This window comes from Rhipicephalus sanguineus, chromosome 10, assembly GCF_013339695.2.
Source record: "Rhipicephalus sanguineus isolate Rsan-2018 chromosome 10, BIME_Rsan_1.4, whole genome shotgun sequence".
NCBI classification, from domain to species: Eukaryota; Metazoa; Arthropoda; class Arachnida; order Ixodida; family Ixodidae; genus Rhipicephalus; species Rhipicephalus sanguineus.
In genome coordinates this window covers 145,461,807-145,470,153 of record NC_051185.1, presented here as the reverse complement: position 1 = coordinate 145,470,153, position 8,347 = coordinate 145,461,807, and positions in this window count along the sequence as shown.

Sequence of the window (8,347 nt, the reverse complement as noted above, 5' to 3'; positions counted from 1 at the left end):
AAAGTCAAATCTGAGGCTAAAAAGTTGTGTGAAAAGCTTAACCTCACTAAACTAGCTAGCAGCATAGCAAATAGCCAAAAAGATATTCTTGAGGCATTCTTCAGTGTGAAAACACATAAGCCTGAAAAACCATTTCGTGTCATCGTATCAGAAAATGGCACGTGGCAAAAATGTGTAGCGGTGTTCTTGCAAAGTAAGCTTGGTCTTTTAGCAGTAGACGACCCGTTTCTGGTCAAAAATTCCGGTCAAGTTCTGGATTTCATCCGACCTCGTTCTAATCAGCACATGTGCGCATTTTCCATTGACGTAAAAGACCTGTATTATTCGCTGCCTCATGAATCACTTCCTTGTTGTGTGCAAGAATGCATTGATAAGTTAGGTAGTATAGCGTTTCAGAACAGTGCTGGTGTGCCGTCTAGTAGTTTTTTAGAACTTTTATCCGTTTACTTGAGAGCTACCTTTATCCAATGGGACGGGAAGCCCCACCTTAAAAAGGGGGGTATATGCATCGGGTCATGTATTGCTCCAATCTTAAGTGACTTGTTTTTAGCCAAGCTTGACAGAACCGTTTCCGGCGACCTATGTGACAAGCATATCACGCGCATTTTTAGATTTGTTGACGACTTCCTCATTCTTCTTGACTGTGACCCCATGTCCTGTGCTCTAGACATTCTAAATTTCATCAAGGAGCGGTTTAAACCCCTCTTGTTAACTTACGAGTTGCCAACTAACAACACTCTAAGATTTTTAGACATAGCCTTTACTTTTCACCAAGACCACACCTGTTGGGCGTACCAGCCCAGGAGCAACAAACCTCTGCTTCCGTATCATTCCGCCCACACAAAACTCGTTAAAAGAGGCATTGTAAACATGTGCTTTCGCAATGCATTAGAAAAGTCTTGCCCCCATCTAATGGCAGCCAGTTTTAAAGAGCAAGCAGAGCGACTTTCGAATGCCGGTTACCCTTCTCACATACAGGTTTCAGTTGTGGAAAGTTTGCGCTTGTTGGAAAGTTGCGCTTGTTCCGAGAGCTTCAGCTCTCGGAACAAGCGCTCCCACATGTTGAGCCAGTAAGGCCTCGGAGGCTTGCTGTAGTCCCGTACCTACATGGAGTCTCCCACAACTTGAAAAAGGTTGGGGAGCGGGCCAATGTGAACGTGGTTTTTTCTGCCCCAAAAAAGCTGTCGTACTTGTGCACCAAGGATGTTTCAAATGCAAAACGAGGTTGCTCAAAAAAGCACAAAATCCCGTTCGTCACATGCACAGCAAATGCAATCTATCAGATACCTCTTTCTTGCGGCAAGAAGTATATAGGACAAACTGGCCGCTGTATTAATGACCGGCTCCGGGAACATGCTTGTAATGTCAAGAATGGTCGCGATGGTTTCCTGGCATTGCACTGCAGCACGTGTAGCTGCAAACCGCTTTTTCATGACACCATTATCGTAGGAAAAAACAGATATAAAACGACAAGGGAAATTATCGAGGCAGAGAGGATTTGTAGATTAGGGCTGAACTGCATCAGCACTCCCTCTCTCGGGCTTTGTCAAAAAGAATTGTCTTTCCTGAGAATGTAAGATTTTCGCGCATGGCAATTGTGAGCTTCATGAATGATTTGTTTGTTTTTCGCATTTCGAGAGTATATATGTGTACGCTCCTCGAAATAAACCTTGTTGGAAGTAAGCGCTCGTCTTCGTCCCCCTCTCTTGTCCTGTGTCAAATTTTGCGCTACGTGATCAGTTATGCTTTATCGCACTCATGAAGTGCGCAGTTCCGAATTTCACACTTCCTAGCCGCACAACGTTTTCCCGGAGTGTCGTGCCAGAATTGTACTCTGCAACAAGACATGCCGTGTACGAGAAGTTGCAAAGCATCTTGAAGACTTGCGCGGCATCCATTGCAAATACGACGGATGGGTGGACATCACGCGCCGGGGACAGTTTTGTAGCTGTGACTTGTCATGTACTTAGCGAGGAATTTGAGCCTCATAACTTCATGCTTGCGTACGGGTCACTCCGCGAGAGCCACACAGCAAGCAGCTTGCGTTCCCTGCTTGAAGGAATTTTTATGGACTGCGGTATCAGTGACAACCATCCATGATTTGTTGTCACTGACAACGCGACAAATTTTGTTTCCGCTATTCAGCAGGCTCCGTGGGTTTGCATTTCATGATTCGCACATACCGTACAACTTTGTGTTCAATATGCGAAGAAAGAAACTATTGGCTTCGCCAACATGTGTGCCAAAGCGCGGACCATCGTCGGCTACTACAAGCGGAGCAGCACTGGGAGGGCAAGACTGCAGGAAATAAAGAAACAGCTTTCCGTTGACCCTCCACTTGAGCTCGTCCAAGATGTTCCAATGCGATGGAACAGCGAATTTGCGATGCTAGCTCGTCTGCTCAAGCTGAAGACTGCCGTGACGATCGACCTGACCAAAAATGATTAAGTTGAAAACTTGACAAATGGAGAGTGGCGTCAAGTGTCGGCCTTTGTGACAGTTCTTCAGCCAGTGGAAGAGGCTGCAACAGCTGCGTGTGCCGAGTCTTACCCGACGCTATCTTTGGTCGTGCCCCTCGTTCACTGCATGAAGCTGTTGCTTTGAGACGAAACAAGCGACTGTGATGAGTACGACTTTGCGCAGAACCTTCTGAAATCGATAAAAGCTAGGTTTCCGGCTGTAAGCACTACTGCGCCCAATTGTCTTGCCACATTGCTTGATCCACGTTTCAAAGATGTATGCTACGGTGACGAAGAACAAGTGGAAGTGCGAGCTCTGGTGCATTCAGTGCTCAAAGAAATGTCTTGCCGTTCAGCAGACGTGGAGATGCCTGCAGACTGTAGTGCCAACCAAAGTGGACAAGCCAGTGAGTGTTCTCCATTGTGGAAAATTTTCAGTAGCTTGGCTGCAGGACAAAAAAAGGGTGCTAATCTATTACTGCAGGAATTGCCAGGTTATCTTGAAGCTCCGCTGCTGCCACGTCAAGACAACCCTTTTCAATGGTGGCAGAGCGTAGGTAAGGCAACGTACAAAAAAAATCACAGCATATCCACGGAGTGAATAATGATGAGTGGGCGAAGCTGCGGAGGTTCATCGGTAAACCGTGAATCTTCCGTGATTTCTGCCCATTACATCATCACCGACGTGAGATCGGGCGCGTTTATACTAAAGGTTCGATGAGCTATGACGATTTGCAGCTCACTTTAAATTTACATGTACGCTGTGAATTTTCATTGTTTAGAAAACCATTGCTTTAGAAAACATCTGGCATCTTTCGTTAAGCAGCTGGCGTCTTTTCGTTTTGCTTTAGAAACATGCGGCGTTCTTTCGTTTTGCTTTTAGAAAATATCTGGCGTCTTTCGTTGGTTTATTTCATGAATCAACGGCGTTTTGAACAAAATTTTTACACAGGAGAAATCTCACCAGGCACTACCTTGGAGGTAAACAATGGCTGCTAATGGGAATGAGAGACAGAAGTCGGCTTTTAGCTAACACTTACACTTCTACTTCTACTAACGTTTCCTACTGGAACATGCCAATGGCTGCTAATGGGGAATGAGAGACAGAAGAATTCGGCTTTTAGTTAACGCGCACGCTGCGAATTTTTTATTGTTCAACAACGCACAGGAAAAATCTCCCACCGGCACCACCTTGGAGGTCAAGATCTGGTACTAGCATTACGACTGGTTACGCACTACTACTACTACTACTACTACTACTACTACTACTACTACTACTACGAGGGACGAACGGGTGCCGCCTTAAGGAGCTTCGCCCCTAAAATCTGGTGACGGCAGCAAAGCGCTACCTTGGTATTCGTGCAACCCAAGTGCCTAGTGAGAGGCTTTTCTCAGCCTGCTCTAATACAGTTACGAGCAGAAGAGAGTCGCTGAGTTCCAAACACGTTGAGGAACTAGTGTTCTTGCACGGGAACTACCGATATTGTCCTAAAGCGCTCTGAGAAACTGAATTGCTTTTTGAGGCTTTCAGCTTGACCAGCACGAGTTTGTGTAAGTAAATTTAGCACGAGGCAGATTTCGCCATACCGAAGTTCGTGGAAAATCCACACATAGCCCGTGTTATTTATCATGTGAGTAGTTTGCATTATGTAGGTGGCCGACTTGAAGTTATTTTGCTGCTTCCTTTGTAAATATAAGCCCTTGCGTGTTGCTCCGTGTCATTTTATTATCACTGCTGTATACAAAATTACCTCAATATACGTAATTGTGGTGTTTTTGTTAGTTAAATATAATTGTCATGTGCCTTGTTAACGTTTGTGAATCTCGTTTTAAATAGAACTTGCAATTCTAGGGTGATTTTAAATACCTGAATAAAGTTTATCTATTCCTTTCCATTCAAAATTGCTGCCTTACTATTCGAAAACTATTCGAATAATATTCGATTCGTATTCGTATTCGATTCGGTTTCATCACTATTCGGTTCGTATTCATTCGGTACTGAAATCCACTATTCGCACACCCCTAGTTTTTCGCTGCTGGGATGAATATGGTTTGTTAGATCTCCCTGATACTTTTGTTGCAGCGTCACTGCTGGTTATAACGATTTCACACGGCAGCGACAAATACTTCATTAGTGCGCGTTCTTCGCCATCATTTGTTGATTACAATATGATGTAGTTCCTCCTGCAGTAATGTATCATAGCTTATGTGAATATACTACCTTTGTCCCTAAAGTTTCGAGACTGATTTATTTTCTGCTCTAGAAATGATTCCCCAAAACAAATCTTGGAGCTTATGTGTAGCGCCATATTTTCAGGCTAACCTGAGCTATGTATGTTAAAAGCTGTGAGAGCCGCTAGATGACACTACACGTAGAAAAATATGTTGTCATTAGTTGTCATTCTACTGTGAGTAAATGTGGAGAGATGGACGTCCACCTCAAACAACGTGTAAACACAAAATTTCTCGCCAAGCACAGCATTACTGTACTTCCCCATCCGCCATACTCGCCTGACCTCTCCCCATGCGATTTTTTCCTGTTTGATCGTGTGAAGAGAGCCCTAAACGGTCGCTGGATGGAGAGCGTTTAGGCCATTCAAGACGCCACTACGAAGGAGCTGACAACCCTGCCAAAAGAAGTGTTTTCCAACTGTTTCCGAGACCTCAAGAAGCGTTGGAAGCTGCGTATAGACTGCAAGGAACACTATTTCGAAGGGGTGCCGTAGAAATCATTTCAATATTAAACACAATTTTTTTCAAGGTATTAGTCTCGGAACTTTAGGGACAAAGTTGTGTATCAAATGGTTTTAATATAGAGGAGAAATAATATTATGACACGCAAAGCGGTTATATATTGTAATATATAAGTTTTAGAAAAAACGGTGTCTTCGAAACGGAGCGCACGATGATGCGATGGCAGATGTGTAATGAACGAAAATAATGTAAGCGGAAGAACAATTGAGTGCATACGTTATATTGAGATTTAAGGCAATATTTCATCGAGTACCATCGAGCTCTACTGAAACAAGGAAAAAATTAAAATCAAAGCTTTTCTCAATTTTCCGCCATCAATATTGCGCTAAGAAAGTATAGGAACTTGTTCAAGCATAGTCTCTTTTTCAACGGTAAGTCTGGTTTGTTTATGTGGAATGTGCTAATGTATACACGGAATACGGTATCTGGTTCATGAAAAAACAATTTCTTTGTGCCCACGTACTTAGATGCACTTCGTCGAGGTTAAGCATATTCTAAAGTTACACCCCACATAAGCGCGCTCCTGATGGCCGCGCCATAATTGTGAGTCCACGAAATTTGCTGCAGGCCTGCAAAAACGAGGGAGTTGAAGAAAATATTCCCTGGCACTGCAGCTACTTTGTGGAGAAAGACCGCAGAATCCTCGTCTACGACACGCCTACAACACTGAAGTACAAAGTAGGTATCCCCATCAATGCCGAAGGAGTCCAGGTTTTCTACGTTCCCTGTGTTCTAAAAATCATTCTTTTTTAAACCTAAGGCACTAAGGACGACTCCCAAAAGCACAGTAGCATGCAGAGATGTGTTATGACGAGATTGCAATGAAAACAAACACGAAGAGTGGAAAAGCGCGAAACGATGTGATCACGCACTCTAAAATGGCGTTTCTGATGACGCACAATAGCGTTTTCAACAGACGTCAAGTCGATTCTCGCTTATACTGGCTGTGCTGACATGATTACTTAACGATTACAAAACACACGACGCCAGAGAAGCAAGATAGCTCCTATACCCTTAATTATATATCTAAGAAGGCACGTTCATTTTGATATCAGGCCAATGAGACTGCTCGTTGTGAACTGCTCATACATCTACAAATGTTCGTCGCAGCTTTAAGTAAATCCGCTCAGCGTGAATTTACATACAGCGGTCTTACTTTTATTATGTGGCGAGCTAACCTTTTGTTTGGATTAGTGGCAGAGTATAGGCATCTACTGATATTGTCACGTGGTCGTGACGTCGACGAAGGCAGCAGTGAACACGTCCGAGATGAAACTTTATTTGGCCGAACTTGTGGCCGGTCAAACTACAGCAATACACTGATAGCGGCGGACAGAACGTCGACCGTCGATCAACTGACAAGCGGTCACGCGCGTCGGCTTTTATACAGGCGCTATCGAACTTTCCAGCAATATCGCTGGTGGCGGCGTAAACTCTAGACAAAGCTGGAACATTCGCGTGCGGGGCGCAATCTTAACAAACCGATCTACTACAATCGCGACGCTTCTAGAACACTACTTCGCGGACAGCGTCGAGCGTTGATAACCGTCCCTGCCGGTCAAACCCGAATACATCAAAACAAGACAAGAAGTGGGCGTGGCATTGCCCCCCTCTGAAAAAGCATTGTCCCGATGCTTGTGAAAGAACATAGAAGAGAAAAAAAAACAAGTGCATACACAAATAAATTACAATAGGAAAGGAAAAAAATAGAGTCCCCAGGCTCGCTAACGCGCAAAAAATGGCTTAAGGCGCACGACATGGACGACTTCAGGTCGCGTACGGCGCCGCGGAGAGTTCGTAATGCCGTCAGGGACAACCTCATAGTCGAGTGCGCCGAGGCGTCGAAGTACCCTGTACGGTCCGAAGTATCGTCGAAGAAGCTTCTCACTAAGTCCTCGTCGGCGTATTGGCGTCCATACCCATACACGGTCACCGGGTTGGTATTCCATGTGGCGTCGTCGAAGGTTGTAACGGCGGCTGTTAGTCGTCTGCTGGTTCTTGATCCGTAGGCGGGCGAGCTGTCGTGCTTCTTCGGCGCGCTGTAGGTAGGTGGTCACGTCGATGTTTTCCTCGTCGGTCACGTTTGGTAGCATGGCGTCGAGCGTCGTTGGCGGGCTCCGTCCGTAGACCAACTTGTGTGGCGTCATCTGCGTCGTTTCCTGTATGGCCGTGTTGTACGCGAAGGTCACGTACGGAAGGATGGCGTCCCACGTCTTGTGTTCGACGTCGACGTACATGGCCAGCATGTCGGTGATGGTCTTATTTAGACGCTCGGTGAGGCTGTTGGTCTGTGGGTGGTACGCGGTGGTGCGGCGGTGGCTTGTGTGGCTGTATTCGAAGATCGCCTGAGTCAGATCAGCCGTGAACGCCGTACCTCTGTCGGTGATGAGAACCTCTGGGGCGCCGTGTCGAAGGACGATGTTCTCAACGAAGAACTTGGCTACCTCAGCGGCACTGCCTTTGGGCAGGGCTTTTGTTTCGGCGTAGCGGGTGAGGTAGTCGGTAGCCACGACGATCCATTTATTTCCGCAAGTCGACGTTGGGGACGGCCCCAGGATGCCCATGCCGATCTGCTGGAATGGTAGCCGAGGAGGCTCGATCGGCTGAAGGAAGCCTGCTGGTCTTGTGGGCGGTGTCTTCCGTCGCTGACAGTCTCGGCACGTCCTTACGTACCGAGTGACGTCAGCGGCAAGGCGCGGCCAGTAGTACTTTTCTTGTACTCGTGCGAGCGTTCGGGAAAATCCGAGGTGTCCAGCCGTTGGGTCGTCGTGCAGGGCATGCAAAATTTCTGGTCGCAGTCCCGAAGGTACAACGATAAGGTAGCTGGCTCGGGCCGGAGTGAAGTTCTTCTTTACGAGGACGTTGTTTTTCAAGGAAAATGATGCCAATCCTCGCCTGAATACTTTTGGGACAACGATGGTCCTGCCCTCCGGGTATTCCACTAGACCCTTCAGTGCCGGGTCGGCTCGCTGTCGTTCGGCGAAGTCTTCGGCACTTATGGCTCCCAAGAAGCTCTCATCATCCTGGTCGTCGGGCGTTGGTGGGTCGACGGGGGCACGAGACAAGCAGTCGGCGTCGGAGTGTTTCCTTCCGTACTTGTACACGACAGTAATGTCAAATTCTTGAAGTATTAG